This window comes from Magnolia sinica, chromosome 14, assembly GCF_029962835.1.
Source record: "Magnolia sinica isolate HGM2019 chromosome 14, MsV1, whole genome shotgun sequence".
NCBI lineage: Eukaryota > Viridiplantae > Streptophyta > Magnoliopsida > Magnoliales > Magnoliaceae > Magnolia > Magnolia sinica.
The window spans coordinates 38,344,500-38,362,370 of record NC_080586.1 but is presented as its reverse complement, the minus strand read 5'-3'; the positions used below and the strand labels follow the sequence as shown (position 1 = coordinate 38,362,370).

At 40.4% G+C, this 17,871-nt stretch overlaps 1 long non-coding RNA gene across 3 annotated transcripts; it reads right to left on the bottom strand.

Annotated features, from left to right (window-relative positions):
• Positions 1–4,575: 4,575 nt before the first annotated feature.
• Positions 4,576–15,293, bottom strand: LOC131225695 (uncharacterized). 3 transcript variants are annotated; one of them, XR_009161488.1, is made up of 6 exons: positions 15,096–15,293; positions 14,245–14,345; positions 14,004–14,112; positions 5,676–5,804; positions 5,404–5,585; positions 4,576–4,678 (listed from the first exon to the last, which is right to left on the bottom strand). It is a non-coding gene; the product is annotated as an uncharacterized LOC131225695 (long non-coding RNA). The 3 variants fall into 3 exon arrangements; XR_009161489.1 differs by having other exon boundaries at positions 4,583–4,678; positions 5,505–5,585; XR_009161487.1 differs by lacking the exon at positions 4,576–4,678 and having other exon boundaries at positions 4,855–5,585.
• Between the last annotated feature and the right edge of the window lie 2,578 nt (positions 15,294–17,871).

Sequence of the window (17,871 nt, the reverse complement as noted above, 5' to 3'; positions counted from 1 at the left end):
CGGACGTTCAATGGTTAGAAGGGACCTGCGGGTCTCTGATGATCAGCCATGACATGCTGGCATGTGTCACACTCGGCCACAAAATTGGCAATCCGGTACTTCATCTATGCCTAAAAATATTACCTCCTCATGTCGTGATACATCTTCATAGAGCCTGAGTGTAGTTAACCTCAATCGATGTGCCTCGATCATCAGATCTCTGCGCAACTCTGGAACATCCGGGATACATAATCGGCCTCTGAAATAAAGTCCACCATCGAAACAATCTGCCACTCTGACTGCTCCTCTGATGCGGTCTTTGCTCGTAATCCTGCATGACTGATCTATCTACTGAGCCTTGATCACCCCTGCGATAAGAGAGGGTTAAATTTATAGGCTTGATAACTGAACAACGGTAGACTACAGACCAAACTTGAAGTCGTACTCAGCTACATCCTCAAGCATCCTCCACTCCTGGACCATCATATGCACCACCAGGCCTCATGGCTAACGGCTAAGGGCATTCGTCACCATGTTCACCTTGATAGGGTGGTACTAAAGATCGAAATCGTAATTCTTCAGGAGTTCCATCCAGCGTCTCTGCCTCATATTCAACTCTAACTGCGAGAAGAGATACTTCAAGCTCTTATGGTCAGAGAAGAGCTTGAACCTAACCCCATAAAGATATTGCCTCTACACCTTCTTTGTAAAGACAACAGTAGCCAACTCCAGATCATGCATGGGGTAGTTCTGCTCATGGACCTTGAGCTGGAGAGATGTGAAGGCCACGGGCTTCCTATGCTGCATCAGGACAGCACCTAAGCCAATATGCAAACATCGGTAAAAACTACAAATCCTTCACTCCTAGAGGGAAGAGTGAGGACTGGTGCCAACGTCAGACGGTCCTTCATCTCTATAAATGCTTGCTCAAATGCATCACTCCAAACGAACTCAGCGCCCTTCCGGATCAACTTGGTCAACGAGGTTGCAATACGAGAGAATCCCTTAGTGAAACGTTGGTAGTAGCCTGCTAAACCAAGGAAACTGCGGATCTTGGATGCATTCGTGGGCTAGCCCCACTGACGCACAACATCAATCTTAAAGGGGTCCACTGCAATGCCCTACCTCGTCACCACATGACCGAGGAACCTCACCTCCTCCTACCAGAACTCGCACTTCTCTAGTTTCACATAAAGCTGGTGTGCATGGAGGGTCTACAAAGTGATCTCTAGATTCTACCTATGCTCCTCACAAGTCATCGAATAAATTAGGATGTCGTCGATGAAGACCACAACAAACTGATCAAGATACGGATGGAAGACCTCATCCTCAATTGCATAAATATAGCAGGCGCATTGGTCAGTCTAAAAGACATGACCTGGAACTCAAAATGACCATAGCGGGTTCCTGAATGTTGTTATCGGGATATTCTCCTCTCGGACACGAAGATAACCAGACCACAAGTCTATCTTTGAAAAGAACTACACCTCCTGCAGCTGATCAAACAAATCATTAATCCTCAAGAGCGGGTTCTTATTCTTAACCGTTACCTTGTTGAGCTCGCTGTAATCCACGTAAATCCTCAACGAGCTATCCTTCTTCTTCACGAAGAGTATCGGTGCTCCCCACGGTGAACTGCTCAGACGAATAAAGTCCAACTTGTGTAACTCGTCCCACTGCTTCTGTAGTTCCCACAACTCCAATGGTGTCATGCAATATGGGGCCTTCGAAATAGGCGCGGTACCAAGCACAAGGTTGATATGGAACTAGATGTGCCGGTAAGGCGGTAACCTTGAAATCTTCTGAAACACATCGAAAAAACCACAAACGATCGGCCACTACAATAGTTCAGTCTTTTCGCAACAAGTCAACTCGTCGCTAAAAACTCCAAACTCGTGACTAAAAACTTTTAGCGATGAGTGTTTCTCGTCGCCACGTTTGATGCAAATACGGCATCACTAATTCTATTTAGCGATGAAAATGGCAACTCGTCGTCAATAACTCAACTATTTGCGACGACCTAATAACTTATCACAAAATATAGTTAATTAGCGACGAGTTGACACGTCGCCATCACATATCGTAAAACGTCGTTAAATATGAGACTCATCGCGAATAAAGACGTGTTGCAAAGAGTCCCCGTCCTCACTAATAAACCCAAATTTGTCATAAAAAGTTTTTTTCGGCGAGTGTTGCTTGTTGTCAATTTTGTTACAAATAATAACTATTTGTGACGACTTAATACATCATTGTTAAATAAAGCTTATTAGCGATGAGTTGACACGTCGCCATTGCAAATCATAAAACGTTGCTAAATATAAGACTTGTCGCAAATAAAGATGTGTTGCGATGAGTCCTCGTCATCACTAACAAACCCAAATTTGTCATAAAAAGTTTTTGCCGCGTGTGTTGCTTGTCGCCAATTTTTTTGCAAATAATAATTATTTGCGACGACTAAATACATCGTCGCTAAATAAAGCTTATTTGCGACGAGTTTACATGTCGCTATTGCATATCCACTACCAAAAAACTAGGAAAAGGCTACGGATTTAATCCGTAGCCATAGACCTATAGCTGCGATTTTCATCCGTAGCGTGACCGTCGTCGCAGGTGCCGAGCCAATAGGTCTAAAACCTATGTCTACCGATTAAATCCGTAGCCATAGATTACAATAGCTATAGATATAATCCATAGCAATTATTTCTGTAGCCAAAAGTACCTATAGCTACGGATATTATTGGTAGATAAAAGTAGTGTTAGATCTGTAGCAATATGCTGAATTTAATAACCGTGGCTATTTCCTACATTAATATATATATAATCATTCATTCATTCAATTACCACCTATATAATCATTCATTAATTCAATTACAATCTTTCATTCTACACTCAACCTGACCCAACCCGACCTAAATACATGTGATTGTTCCCAACCCAACCTAAACCAACTTAAATTTGCTCAACCAAAACTGGATCTTGACAACCCTAACCCAACCTGATCAGAACTTGGGGTTGGGTCAATCAGGTTCAAGTTGACCCTAACCCAAGTTGCAGCTCTGGACCCACCCTCATTCACATAGTCATAATACAATGTACAAAAGAACAAGAGTGATGATACCCAGATGATTTTCTTCCATAGCTGGACAATGGCCATCTTTAGGACTAACTGCATCAATGGATATGTATAATAACAAAACATATATATTTGAGAGATAATATTATAAATTTTTAATACCACTGTAGAGTCCAAAAGAATGAAGAAGAAGAAGAAGAGAAAAACCTTACTCTGCCCCACTAAAGTTCCCTATAAATAAGACCCAACACTTCTTGAGCAAGCTGGGATTTGCCTCAGTTGCAATGACTACCATGCAACTGTGCTACAAAGAGTAAAAACCCTTGGAGAGAGGTAGGGGAAATAAGAGAAGAAAAGAAGAAGAAAACAACAAGACTGCCGAACATAAGAGAAGAAAAGCCTAGAAATGGAGGAAGCTCTTGTTACCTTAGCCCTTCTGCAACCATATGACTTACTTCACATGAGCCCGTAACAGTCAAATCCAAAAATAGAGACCACCAAAGTGAGGTAGTTGTCCTCCTCATCATCTTCACCTTCATCATCTTGTTCATCATCATCATCCTCTTCAAAGCCATCAATGCCTTTCTCCTGGCTTGAAACACAGTGGAAGGACTTCCTTGTTATTGCAAAAATATCAAAAGCATGCAATGAACACATGCCGCCAATGGCATCAAGTTCACTCGTCTTGGTTTTCGTGTTCTTTGGGATGATGCTTATTGAACACTTCTTAACAAAGCAAGTTGTAAAATTGAAGAAGACTGATTATTATAATCTGACAAGAGTTGACCCCCAAAGTTATCTAACATCATCTGATAAACAATTTCTTTTTTCCAAAATAATCACTTGCCACAATATCACTTCATGGTTCATATGTTACCCAGAATCTTTGTAAGACAAATGATCTAGGGGGCTAAGTGTATGGAAGACTTCCCGTGCACATAGTTGCATTTGGACCTGTGGGCATCCACATCACCTATCTGGGCCATCCATTTGATTCAGCAAGTTCGCTCTTCTATTTTGTTTTTGTTTTTGTTTTCCTTCCTTTGAAAGATAGCTTCATTTTGTCAAGAGAAAATGAGTGAAGTTGCACTTCTCTCTTCTTCAACTACATCATGCAAAAATCTAGAAATCATATGGTTCTATGAACAATCTTGTCCACCCACTCCCGCATGCCATTGAATGGACAGTTTGGATCGTCTTATTAGTATGAATTTTCATGGCAGTCTATGATGAGTGGACTGAATCTAATGGATGGTCCTAATAGGTTGTGGACACTGACTAGCCCTAATGCAACTGTGAATGGGAAGGTACATCACTTATTTTTATTTTGATAGATATCCACATAAAATAAATGATTTCCTTTTCCAAAATATTAAAACCAAAGCATTCTTTTTCCAAATATTAAAACACAGAACATATAGAAGGGTAGAAATAAACGGGCTGCCACGTGGAATTGCAAAACAATTGGCATGCTTTAAACGAGTCGCAAGATCAAATAAGCCCCATTCAGACACTCAAAATCGAAACAGACACCCATATTGGTAATTACACAAACTCCTCTTTCCACAGCCAAAGGTAGGAGTAAACACATCCAATCTGAAATTACACTAGCATTGGAAAACAGGACTGAAGAAACCAAAGGACATTTTGTCAGAGTGAAGATCCCACATCTGTGGGCCCACATTGATGCATGTGTCTTATCCTTCAATGCCATACACCCATATGGGGAAAATAAAAGATGTCCAAATGTTCAGATTCAAGAGTGAGGTGTGTAAAAATTAGATGCCAATATGATTCAATTAATAGACATATACAAGTTATAACAAAGGCAAACAAAAAATGATCAATGGAGACAATGAGCATATAGACTAAATTCAACATTTCAAAACTCATAATGGCAAAGAAAATTGAGCTTCGAAGGTTTAAATGGATATTGCCTCCCAATTGTCTCGAGTTCCTTCTGGCATTTCCCATTCAAACTGTCAAATATTGTAATCAATAAATGGTCGAGATGCCTAAGATCTGCAGGTCCACGAATTGTTTCTCACCAATGCAAATATGAGTTATATAGCTACAAGATATTCACTATAAGAAGCCTAGCCTATGCTCCACCGTAACATTACTTGAGCCAAGGTTTAGCTATGATCCAATTCAATTGGCATGCGGTTCTTAAAAACTAAGTCATGCATAAAAAAATAATAAAATTAAATTAAAGACAACCTGATAAGGCAAAGAACTCAAATTGCAAAGGAAGGAAACAAAGATACCTCTAATTCAATCATGTGCCGAAAGGCATGAAACAAAGATACCTCTAATTCAATCATGTGCCCAAAGGCATGGAATAAAGATACCTCTAATTTATTGTGATGGTTGGAAGCTTGCTTGTGAGAATAAGCAACATTAGTAAAGATCCAAGAGTGCCTTTAAAAAGAAATAAAAACAAGAACTTCACCTGTAGTGGCAACAGAACCAAAAAATCTGATTTATGTTGCACCTTCAGTGGAGACAACTACAGATGTTGAAGTAGAAGAACCTGCAAAAGAATCACATAAAAAATTGCGCATGATTGAATTTTGGGTGAAGGTTGACATACTGTTTATAAATTTAAGCAAAGTTCTCATACTTGCTTGATTTGTGAGATACAACTCAGAATGTGGTGGCCTACTAAACAATGATCCTAATCACAGATGGAATGTGGGGTCAACTTGTGTATTTCTGACCAACAGATAAGTTCCCATAAGAAGAATGCCAACTACACCAGCAATGAGACATGTATAAGTAGAAGCCTTAACAGTGATTCTGCATAATTATTGCAAAAAATATTTTTTTAAAAAAAGACAATTTCAAGAAAGAAAAGGAAGAAATGAACATTCCCATACTGCAAATACTATATGGTGCATTGGTAGCACCAAATATCATGAAATTTCATTATTAAACAATCAATTTAGTGCAAAATATCATGATATTTGGTGCAGCCAAACACCTACTAGAGATATCTTTTTTAATATAGTTAAAATTACCTCCTAGAGATATCATGATATTTTCTTTTTCTTTTTTTCAACACCTAGTTTGTTGACTTTTTGAGAAATGATACAAAGAAAGATGTTTTGTGTATGGCAGAATTTTTAACATCACATTCACAACCTGTAACCAAATTCAAGTTGGGCAAAGGATGTAATACAACTAAACAAAAGCTGAAAAATGAATGACATAGTTCTAGAAAAAGGACTAAATTACCTGAAAATTGTTGAGAAAAGAGACGAGCCCTTGAGATGAGATTGAGCACAATCTCACTATTGAGTTATGATGCGGACACAAGTGCATTCAAGGTGTACCAACGAAGAAAGCGCCAACCACAAGTGCCGTCCTTGTGGATAGGTGACTATTGAGGAGCTGAAGACCTTTCACATGTGATTGGACATATAGAAGACCCCACTTAGGGAAGACACATGTGAAGGAAGATTGGAGAAAGAAGACCAAGCGCCCAAACTTTCCCATACTTATGTTATTTGCGTGTTTTTGACTTAGTTAGGGGTCTTTTAATAATTTTATGTCTTTATTTGCTTATTCTAGGGGTATTTTAGTAATTTTATGTCTTTATTTGCTTATTTAAGTGGGCTAAAGCCCTAAACACGAATTTTAACTATTGATTAATGAAAAGCAAACCCTTTGGTTGCCTCCTTCCTCTCTTCTCTCTAATGGTGCTTCTTCTCTCCCCTTAATCTTCTTCTTTTAATTTCTTCTTGTGCCCCTCCAACTTCCTTAAGATAATAACTTTCTTTCTTCTATTTTTCAGTTTTGGCTAATTCCTCTTCGATCAAAATCTTGAGAACCGATCTAAACCCTAAATCCCCAAATTCTCAAATCCCTAATATGAGAAACTTCTTGGTTCTTCGGACTAGTGATCTTCATTGATCGATTGGGTATGACCATGCAAGATCGGGAGGTCTCATCCCTCGCCGGATCCAACCTAAGTAGTAATTGAATTCCATACTCCATGGTTGTAGTGATGGCCCGCTCCATTGCATGTTTCCTTTATGATTTTCTCAGTTATGATGATTACTGTTAGAATTTTAGATCATTTATTCCTTTTATTTCCGCTGTTTAATTATCTCCATGAGCATGCATCATAATTAGGGCTGTTCTACGTCAAATTTGGTATCAAAGCCAGGTTTGCATGGTTTTTATCTAGATCAAGTTATCAAATTAGGGTTTCGATTTTTAGGTTTAACTTAGGAAAGTTCCAGGTTTAGAAAGTTTTCAATTTTAGAAACTTTCCAATTTTAGAAAGTTCCTAATCTAGAAAATTTTCAGATTTGAGTTGTTTCCTGTTTCAACTTAATTGTGTCAGTTCATAGTAGTTTTGCATTCATCGCATTCATATTAAAAGTCATAACACCCAGTAGTCTAGTTAGGTAGAGTTTGGTTCAAGTCTTCATTGTATGCCACGAGAAGAGGTAGAGGTTTTGGACTTCAACCTACCATGAATAACGAGCAGTTATCTGAGCAACTTGCTCAATTGATACAAAAGATAACCGCCCTAGAAGCGGGTCAAAGGCGTGAGTTTACCCACCTTGAGAACCAAATTACCACTACCATGACTAAGGTGGAGCAACTAGAGGCGTCCCAAAAGGAAAACCCCGTCGTAGGGGAAGATGCTCACTCCCAAGTGGAAGGAATCATTGAAGAACGTGCTGCCACACGTGGTGGTAGTGAGGATAGAGATCGTGGTAACGGTCGTGGTGTGGTGCGAGAGGCACGAGCCACATGTGGTCATCAAGACCGTTATGATCCAGATGAGCGTGCGATGAAGAGTGTGAGAGTTGAGGCCCCAAGTTTTGATGGACGCTTGGATCCCAAGGCGTTCCTTGACTGGGTTGCTGACATAGACCACTACTTTGAGTGGTATGGCATGTCGGAAAACCGCCTAATGCGGTTTGCTAAGATGAAGCTTATGGGTCAAGCCAAGCTCTTCTGGACTAACACCGAGCGTAGGATAGAGAGAGTTGGTAGAGCCCCTATCACACATTGGTATGAGATGAAAGAGAAGTTGAAGGAGAAGTATCTTCCTCTCTCATATCGTCAGAAGCTCCTTGACCAATGGCAATCCTTACGCCAAGGGTCAATGCCTGCCGCTGACTACATCACTAAATTTGAAGAGTATGTGATGCGATGTGATATCCGAGAAGACCCTCTAGTAACGCTCTCGCGTTTTAAGATGGGCCTTTGTGCGGATCTTCAGCGCGAGCTTATTACTCGGCCCTTAACGGACTTAGATGAAGCATATCAAGTCGTGTAGGAGTTAGAGCAATATCTGAAGGCTCCTGTCGTTCGTCGTTTTAAGTCCCGAGACTCTAGTGCTAGATCTAGTTCCCAAGGAACTAGACCTAATATTGGTAGTCAACCTAGGGCACAGGCGACTATTCCGCCTAGGCCTAGGGAGGACAAGGGCAAAGGGGTTCTTGGTACCGGTCCTAGTAACATGAGTCAAGTAAGGTGCTATGAGTGTGGCAACCTTGGCCACATGTCTAATCAGTGTCCTACGAAGAGCCGTGGGAGAGCCTTAGTTATAGGCGAGCCCCACGAGGGTGGAGATGACCAGGGTGATTATGAAGTTGAAGAGTATCACCCTGAAGGAGGACTTACTGATGAAGAAGTGGATGGAGAAGCAACGCTTGCAGTAGTCAGGCGTGTGTTAGCTCAGTCTAGAAGTAGTGCTGACTGGCGTCGAAGCACTATCTTCTACACTATTGCCAAGTGTGGTGAAAAGAATTGTAAGGTGATAGTGGACAGTGGAAGTTGTCAGAATGTGATTTCCACTAGCACCTTAGATCGCTTAAAACTGAAATCCACACCTCATCCAAACCCGTATAAAGTTTCTTGGGTTGACAAGACATCCCTACCTGTCACCCAGCAATGTCTAGTCCCCATCGAGTTTGGGTCATACAAAGAGTCCCTGTGGTATGATGTTTTACCGATGGATGTGGGACATGTTATCCTAGGTAGACCGTGGCTATTCGATAATGATGTCACGATCTTTGGCAGTTCGAATGCATGTACTTTTATGTATAATGGTAAAAAGATCAAACTTAATCCCATGCCACCTGAGAATACACTAGGGAAGAAGAAGGATGAGAAGGCAAGTGAGCCTAGAGAAATGGGGAAATCCAAACCTAAGTCTTTAGATATAATCAGCGCAAGAGAGTTTGAAAAAGAGGCTAAGGAGGATTCTATAGTGTATGCCCTTGTGGCTAGAAAAATTACACCTGAGGTTCCATCAGAGTTGCCCTGTGAGGTGACCTCGGTCCTGAAGGAATATAGTGATGTATTTCCTGAAGACTTACCGAATGAGTTGCCACCTATGAGGGACATACAGCATGCCATTGATCTTGTCCCAGGGTCTACTCTACCGAACCTTCCTCACTACAGGATGAACCCTACAGCGCATGCAGAGTTGAAGAAGCAAGTTGATGAGCTTCTGCAAAAGGGTTTCATCCAAGAGAGTATGAGTCCGTGTGCCGTGCCTGCATTGTTGACGCCAAAGAAAGACGGCACGTGGCACATGTGTGTGGACAGCCGTGCCATAAACAAAATTACTGTCAAGTATAGGTTCCCTATACCTAGACTTGATGATATCCTTGACATGTTGGCCAGGTCCACTATATTCTCTAAGATAGACCTCAAGAGTGGATATCACCAAATCCGTATACGCCCAGGAGATGAGTGGAAGACGGTGTTTAAAACGAAAGATGGGCTGTATGAGTGGTTGGTCATGCCCTTCGGCTTGACTAACGCACCCAGTACTTTCATGCGGGTGATGACACAAGCTTTGAGGCCCTTCATGGAAAAATTCCTAGTGTACTTTGACGATATTCTTATTTATAATACCACTAAGGAATCACACCTTGAACATTTAAAGAAGGTCTGTAGTGTCCTTAGGAAGGAAAAGTTGTACGCTAATCTTAAGAAATGTGCATTCATGTCTAGTCAAGTTGTGTTCTTAGGATTTATAGTGTCATCTGAAGGGATGCGAGCAGACCCTGAAAAAGTTAGGGCCATAGTTGAGTGGCCAGAACCAAGGAACATTCATGAGGTGCGAAGTTTTCACGGCCTAACAACTTTTTATCATCGGTTCATTAGGGGTTTTAGTATGATCATGGCTCCCATTACCGAGTGCATGAAAAAGGGAGAGTTCGTGTGGTCTAAAGCTGCCGTCAAGGCTTTTAAAGAAATTAAGGGCAAGTGGTGGAAGCTCCTGTCATGCGTCTACCTAACTTTTCTAAAGTCTTTGTAGTAGCGTGCGATGCGTCTGGTGTCGGTATAGGTGGAGTGTTGAGTCAAGAAGGACACCCAGTGGCCTATTTCAGTGAAAAATTGAATGAGGCAAAACAAAAATACTCCACTTACGACAAAGAATTTTATGCGGTAGTGCAATCCCTGAGACATTGGCGACACTACCTCCTACCGCAAGAATTCGTTTTGTTTTCTGACCATGAGGCTTTGAGATATTTGCATTCTCAGAAGAAACTCAACCCAAGGCATGCCAAGTGGGTAGTGTTTCTTCAGGAATATTCGTTTGTTTTGAAACACAAGGCCGGGTTGAAAACAAACCAGTGGATGCCCTTAGTAGGAGAGTGGCGTTGCTCAACTCCTTGAGTGTAGAGGTAGTCAGATTTGAGCAACTGAAAGATGAATACCCCATATGTCTTGATTTTGGGGGTACTTACGCGTCGCTCTCTAGTGACCAGCATATTATGGGTGAATATGTTCTTAAAGATGGCTTTCTTTTCAAGGGAGACAGACTTTGTATTCCCCGTATGTCCCTTTGTGAATTCCTCATCTAGGAGCTTCATTCAGGAGGGATAGCTGGCCATTTTGGTCGTGATAAGACCATTGCCCTCATGGAAGATCGTTTCTATTGGCCAAGCCTCAAGCGAGACGTAGCCAAAGTTTTAGGGCAGTGTCGAACATGTCAGCTGGCAAAGCAAAGAAAGCAAAATATCGGGCTGTACATGCCATTGCCAGTGCCACATGCTCCGTGGCAGGACATTAGTATGGACTTCGTGCTCAGGCTTCCAAAGACTATAAAAAAGCACGATTCCGTTTTTGTCGTTGTGGACCGTTTTTCTAAAATGACGCATTTCCTTCCATGTTCGAAGACGTCAGATGCGTCTCATGTTGCTCGTATCTTTTTTGATGGTGTGGTGCGTCTCCATGGGTTACCTAAAACCATAGTGTCTGATCGTGATGTTCGATTTACTAGCTATTTTTGGAAGACACTGTGGCACATTATAGGAACTCGTTTACAATTTTCTACTGCTTACCACCCACAAACAGATGGTCAAACTAAAGTGGTAAACCGTAGCCTTGGAAATCTTCTACGTTGTCTAGTGGGTGAACATGTTAAGACTTGGGACCTAATTTTACCAACTGCTGAACTTACTTATAATGGGTCAGTTAATAGATCTACAGGGTTGAGTCCTTTTGAAATTGTAAGTGGTTATAAACCTAGAATGCCCATAGATCTCTTACCTATGTCTGTTACCCAAAGGTCTTCTGAGTTAGCCGATGCATTCGCACGCCATATTCATGATTTGCATACACATATTAGACAGCGGTTAAATAAGAGCAATAATGATTATAAAGTTTCAGCTGATTCTCATCGTAGAGTGCAAGAATTTCAAGAAGGAGACTATGTAATGGTGCGAATAAGGCCAGAGCGATTCTCTCAAGGATCTGCAAAGAAATTACAAGCGCGTAGTGCTGGACCATTTAAGATATTACAAAAGGTTGGGTCCAACGCATATCGGGTTGACCTTCCATCTGAAATGAGCATTAATCCAACTTTTAATGTGGAAGATCTAGTCCGTGCCCATACTCCCATTGTTGATACATCGTCCCTTTCATGGCCTTTTTCTGAGTTTGCTACCCAACCCCTTCCACCCCCTCCTCCACCCATTACTCATAAAGAAACAATTGAGGAAATCTTGAATGACGAGATAGTATCCACGAGAGATGGGGGTTTCCAAAGGTATCTTGTCAAGTGGAAGAACAAACCATCATCTGAATGTACATGGCAGTCGGGCGACGCATTGCAGGGTATTGATCCATATCTACTCGAGCGCTATAAAAGTTTCAACTCGTCGAAGTCGAGTTTTTCTCATCCGAGGGGAATTGATGCGGACACAAGTGCATTCAAGGTGTACCAACGAAGAAAGCGCCAACCACAAGTGCCGTCCTTGTGGATAGGCGATTATTGAGGAGCTGAAGACCTTTCACATGTGATTGGACACATAAAAGACCCCACTTAGGGAAGACACATGTGAAGGAAGATTAGAGAAAGAAGACCGAGCGCCCAAACTTTCCCATACTTATGTTATTTGCGTGTTTTTGACTTAGTTAGGGGTCTTTTAATAATTTTATGTCTTTATTTGCTTATTCTAGGGGTATCTTAGTAATTTTATGTCTTTATTTGCTTATTTAAGTGGGCTAAAGCCCTAAACACGAATTTTAAATTGATTAATGAAAAGTAAACCCTTTGGTTGCCTCCTTCCTCTCTTCTCTCTAATGGTGCTTCTTCTCTCCCCTTGATCTTCTTCTTCTAATTTCTTCTTGTGCCCCTCCAACTTCTTCAAGGTAATAACTTTCTTTCTTCTATTTTTCAATTTTGGCTAATTCCTCTTCGATCAAAATCTTAAGAACCGATCTAAACCCTAAATCCCCAAATTCTCAAATCCTTAATCCGAGAAACTTCTTGGTTCTTCGGACTAGTGATCTTCATTGATCGATTGGGTGTGACCATGCAAGATCGGGAGGTCTCATCCCTCGCCGGATCCAACCTAAGTAGTAATTGAATTCCATACTCCATGGTTGTAGTGATGGCCCGCTCCATTGCATGTTTCCTTTATGATTTTCTCAGTTATGATGATTACTGTTAGAATTTTAGATCATTTATTCCTTTTATTTCCACTGTTTAATTATCTCCATGAGCATGCATCATAATTAGGGCTGTCCTGCGTCAAGTTAGCTCTTTCATTTCTTACTATACATCTACACAACAAAAGGTCAGGTCATCTATGTCAACACTTTTAGAAAAAGGAATTCGTTGGAGAGCCAAATTCAAAGAAACAAAAAGGAATTCATCTATGTGCAATAACAATATTTAAAACCTTGTTAACACTTTAAGAAAAAGGAATTCATCAGATCACATTATATTCTTTCTGAGCACTCTACTTAAAAGACCTTATGGTTTTGAGGAAATGCACATTATCCTTGAGTTCTCAGTCTCAAATTACAGAATTTACAATAAACTCACATTTTCAGCATGTGCAAGTGGGTCACATGGATTATTGATCCAGACCATCTGTGTTGGGCTCCACTGGAAAGAAAATGTCCTAAAATTCCTCGACAAGACAATCCTAAACTTTTAATTTCTGGCCTAAAAATGGACGGCCAAGAAGAGAAATACAGCAACGGTCCACATTCGGCTAAGAAAATGTAAAAAGTAGTAGCTAAGATCTTACAATTTGGGCCTTCATGGTGGGGCTGGGCAGAGCAATTGTCCAAATAATTGAACCATGGGTCCCACTAGTACAAATTGAAAACTGTAGTATGTTTGCATATTCCTTGGGTCAAGGATTTTATTATTCCTCGTGCATGAAAAGGGTATTAATCATGTTTTACCCAGTGCACGTGGTTTACGGGTGATTATGTGTATCTACAGGGATTAGTCTTGCCTTAAAAGGAAGTGGGGACACCTTGTCATCATCAAAAAAAAAAGAAAAACTTGATGTTTGGTGGGAAGTGGATTATAAAACTTTTGCTAATATACCATTTAAAATTTATTCCTAAATTAATGGGAGAAAATTTATACACTAGGGAATCCATAAATTATATCTGTGTGGTATAATTAATGAATGGAAAATTTATACTACATCTTGTGGTAACATACCATGGAATCCGCAAATTATATTTGTTCGAATCTGCATTTCAGGTACTAGTTGATTCAAAGTATCTACCACGATTCTGAACTCACTTACAGTGTATTCTCGATTCATTGCCTGAAATATAACAACAAATATTCTCTCAAGAGTCTATATAAAACTGAAATTATTGGTCTCAATCATTGATCAAAGCTACCACTAAAATTTAATATAAAAAAATTATCTGATCAACAATCTTCTACCACTTACACTCAAAATAGAGTTGGGGCCATGTGATGTACGAAGGCCATCCAACCCGTCCATCATTTGCGTCACCTCATATTATCTCCAGATTTCGTAACTTAAGCAACCTAAAAGGTAAAAAGGAAATAATGTGGAAATTAGAATTTGTGAGCCATGTCAGCTGTACATGATTGAATCAAATCATATCCCCAGTACTAAGATAGAAATCAAAGCGGATAAATATGACAAAATGAGCACTTACCCAAAGCAATCCACAAATTCTCAATGCAAGTTCTCAATCCACATTGTAATTTCATGATTTTCAAAACAAAGACTGAGAAACCAAAACAGAGTTCAAGAGCATCTTAATACAAGTTCAAAAATAAGGGAATATGAATGATATCACACAATCAATGCAAAAATGGAGAAGGAAAACCGAAGAGCTATCAGGCCTTTGTGATATTTGTAGAGCCAGCCCTAATCCACAAATGACAGTGGTGAAATACTACGATGAACACCAACACTTTGCAAGTGCAGATGCTGGGAACTGAGAATTCATTCGGCAAAGGCAGGTATTGCTGAAATAGGTTGGTAACTAGCAGTTGACAACTGCTTCAAGTGCACAGGTTTTCAGGTGCCCAACGGTTCAGATTAACAAATCCAGTGATCTAGACACAAATTGCATTGATGAGTAGGACTCAAATTTTAACTCTCTCAAGAGGCCTTCACCTTTCCTCAAAAATTAAATGAAAATTTTATGTGGACACATCATAGAAATCAGCCATACAAACTCAATAACACAATCAACATTTTAAAATAAATCTCAAACATGTGAAAGAGTTATCACTTCCAAAGTCACTAGGATGAATTCTATTTACCTATTTGATTTGTAATCTTTTTTAGGCCCAAGTGCTGCAGTGTTAAGATATTCCACCATGAGAAGTATAGATTGTGTGAACAACAGAAGGCTCTGGATTGCAAGGCTGATCTAATTTCCAAAAATAGAAATGGCCTTGCTGCTAAAACCCGTCAAGTTTAGTGATAGCTTCCCCACTGCAAGAGCTTCCACTCTAGCATGTACCTGAACATAACTTCCAATGTAACAACTAGATTTTGGGGGAAAAAAAATCAAAATAGAGATATCTACACTGACCCAGAACAGAGAGAGAGAGAGAGAGAGAGAGAGAGAGAGAGAGAGAGAATCACAGCGAAACATTTGCAAGCAATGTTGACTGGCGCATTGACATGAAATTCCCAATTCCAAAAATCCTCAAATCCCCAAATCCCTATTTTGTAAAATTAGAAAAACCCCAATTCGGGGTCCACATTCAAATCTATAAGCCCTAAAATCCCTCACATGAGAGAGAGAGAGAGAAATACCTCACATTCAGACAAATAGTCTTCAACCGAGCTTCAGAGAGAGCGAGGGCGTGCGTGGGTAGGGTGTTCGTGGATTAAAGACACACAGAACAAAGGTTAGGGAAACAGATAGACAGAAAGAAAGAGCAGGAAGAGAGATCGAGAGGAAGAGAGAGGACTGAGGAGGGACAGATCGAGAGGAAGAGAGAGGAGGGAGAGGGGATTAGGATGAGAAAGAGAGAGGATTACGACAAGAGAGAGGAGAGGGGGACGTGGATTAGCTACTAATAGGTTGTGTAGCGAGACTTGCTACTAAAGTGACATCACCAAATTTTGTGGGGCCGCTATGATGTATGTGTTGTATCCACACCGTCCATCCATTTGGAGATATCATTTCAGGGCGTGATCCAACGAATGATGTAGATCAAAAGCTTTAGTAGACCCCACTACAGAAAATAGTGGGGAGAGTGATTCCCACTGTTGAAACCTTCCTAAGGCTCACCATGATGTTTATTTGACATCTAATCTGTTTATTAGGTCATATAGGCCTAAATGAGGGGAAAAACAAAAATCATCTCGATCCAAAACTTTTATGGCCCCCAAAATGTTTTTAATGGTTGACACTCATTCAACACTGTTTCATGTAATGGGGTCCATTTAAGATTGGGATGTACCTCATTTTTGGTCTCATGTCGTAATATTATCTTTAAAAATAGATGGACGGCATGGATGAAACACATACATCATGGTGGGGCCCATAGTGCATCGGTCACCAACCATTAGTTGGTGTGGGGGGAGTAGCCAATCTGTTCCCTTTATTTGTAGTGTGGTCCATTTAATATTCGGATATGATTCATTTTTTGGATAATTCTCTAAACTGATCTCAAAAAATGGATGAACGGTGTGGGTTGATCCCAAGTTTTCAGTAAATCCAAAACTCAAGTGGACCATGCCACGCGAAACAATGTGGAATAATGATTTCCACCGTTGATACCTTTCTTTGGTCCACAGTAATGTTTATTTTCCATCCAACCTATTCATAATATCAAAAAGATATAAATGAAGAGAAAACACAAACATCAGCTTGATCCAATTCGTTTCCCCCTGCCACTAGCCCGATGGCTGGTGGTCGGTGTTCTGTGGGCCCCATCATGATGTATGTATTTCATCCATTCCGTTCGTCCATTTTTACAGATCATTTTAGGTCTTTACACTAAAAATGGATGGGATATAAATATAATCTGGACCACACCACAGGAAAACAATAGTGATTGGATATCCACCATTAAAATCCTTCTAAGGCACACTGTACTGTTTATTTGACATCCAATCTGTCCACTCCACAGGAGAGATGTATGAATTGTATCCACACTGTCCATCCATTTTTTCATATCATTTTAGATTATAGTAGATTTAAAAAAATGCATATCTACGTATTAAGTGGACCACACCACAAGAAATGGTGTTAAGGATGGCCACCATTGAAACCTTTTTAGGGTCCACCATATTGTTTATTTGTCATCTAATCTGTTGATACGATCATATACACATGGATGAAGTGAAAAAGTAAATATCATCTTAATAAAAAACTTTTGTGGCCCCCAAGAATTTTTCAATGGTAGGAATTTAATCCCCACTTTGTGGTCCATTTGAGCCTTGGATCTTTGTTATTTGTGGGTTCATACTCTAAAATGATACGTATAAATGGATATACACCTTATTGGCCCCTTAGTCGCCCATTATAGCCTCATTCATCTCATCCCCCATCCAACCATTGCATCCCCCATCCAACCATCCATTCATCAATCATCCAAACATCCATTAATCCATCTATCCAACCATTCCATCCATCTATATATCCAGTCATCCAAACATCTATCCATGCATCTATCCATCCAACCATACCATCCATCCATCCAACATCCAACCATCTCGTTCATACATCTGATCATCCCATCAACCATCAAAACATCCATCCATCCATGCCATCTATCCATACAACCACCCCATCCATCCATCCATACATTCATCCAACCATCCCATCCATCCATTCATCCATCTATCCTAGCTATCCATCTAACCATCCATTGAACTAACCCATCATCCATTCATCCATCTATCCCACCTATCCATCTAACCATTCATTGAACTAACCCATCCATCCATTCATTATATCTAATCATCAAAACATCTACCCATCCATCCATATCATCTATCCATCCAAACAACCACCCATCCATTCCCATCCCAACCATTCAATCATCTATCCATCCCATCCAAACATCCATCCATTCC